Genomic DNA, 1,555 nt, shown 5'->3' with positions numbered 1-1,555 from the left:
AGTTTGTGCCCAGGTAAGAGAAGGAGCAGATACCATATTAGATTCTGGGCTCCATTACCCAGGATGGCAGCAGCATGACTTTGGCTATATACATCTCGTGCTGGCTTCTAGTCTCGACTCTGACACTCATTTTCTCTGTGAATTGTAGGCGACCAAAATATGACTGTAGGGGACCAGAATATGCCACCCTAAAATATGCCTTTCTAGCATAAGGATTATTTTGAGAAACTGCAGACACAGGAGAAACTGAAAACAGAGTAGAAGTTACCCTTTTGTATGGGAAATTTACATTTACAAAGGAAATCTCCCTTTGTAAGGATGTCTCCCTCTGTGTACCAGGAAGAGAAGGATGTCTCCAAATCACTAGAGACTTATCAATGGATAAGGCACTGACTTTAATCTGCATAGCAAACCTTACCCTTGTTTACTATGCTTTTCCTGGTCACCTCCCGTAACTGGCCTCCCTCATACCCTTCTTTCTTTGTTTCAGCTGAAGACGGTATTTCAGCCTGAATTCTAAGCCACCTCTTTGAGATTTACTCCTTTTTCCCTGGGCATCTCCTATGTGTACATGAGGTATAGAGGTTAATAAACTTCTGTTTGTTTTTCTCTTGTTAATCTGTCTTTTGTTACAGGTGTTCCAGCCAACGAACCTAAGAAAGGTGGAAGGAAAAGGTACTTTTCTTCCCCTACAGAATCTGGATGACCCAGGAGCTCCTGTCTTCCTCGGTTTCCTATTTCTAAACAAGGTCTTTGAATATTGATGTCTGAGGGTTTTTCCAACTTCTTTTCTCTCCAAATCCCTCTGGGCCCTTGCCTCTTGGTGCAGGGCAGTAGAGAACATGGCAAGAAAAGAAAAATAGCTCAGAGCAGTCTAAGCCCTGCAAAACTGATCAGGCCCTGAGAGACAGGAGTCTGGGAATTCAGTCATACACATCTCTCCTCATACTCCACCCAGGCCCAGGAACAATTGTTCAAAGGGATTCTGTTCCTGACCAGCTGCCTTACCCATTATCTTCAGGTTCCTAAATTTGTGATACAAAGAATAGCAAATGACGAATGAATGGCTTATGTTGCTGTTATTATTATTATTACTTGTTTTTTAGAGACAGGATCTCACTCTGTTGTCCAGGCTAGAGAGTAGTAGCATGATCACTGCTTACTGAAGCCTCAACCTCCTCTACTGAAGCAATCCTCCTGCCTCAGCCTCTGGAGTAGCTGGGACTACAGCCAGGTACTACTATACCCAGGTAACTTTTTTTTTTTTTAAGACTGAATCTCACTCTGTCACCCAGGCTGTAGCACAGTGGCACAATCTTGGCTCACCAAAACCTCTGCCTCCCAGGTTCAAGCAATTCTCATGCCTCAACCTCCCCAGTAGCTGAGATTACAGGCGTGTGCCACCACGCCTGGCTAATTTTTTGTATTTTTAGTGGAGACAGAGTTTTGACATGTTGCCCAGGCTGGCCTTGCCCTCCTGGGCTCAAGCAATCCACCAGCCTCAGCCTCCCAAAGTGCTGGGACTACAGTGTGAGACACTGTGCCAGGCCTTTTT

This window comes from Colobus angolensis, unplaced genomic scaffold (genome assembly GCF_000951035.1).
Source record: "Colobus angolensis palliatus isolate OR3802 unplaced genomic scaffold, Cang.pa_1.0 Scaffold7, whole genome shotgun sequence".
NCBI classification, from domain to species: domain Eukaryota; kingdom Metazoa; phylum Chordata; class Mammalia; order Primates; family Cercopithecidae; genus Colobus; species Colobus angolensis.
The sequence above is the reverse complement of the archived record's forward strand: the minus strand, read 5'-3'. Positions refer to the sequence as shown.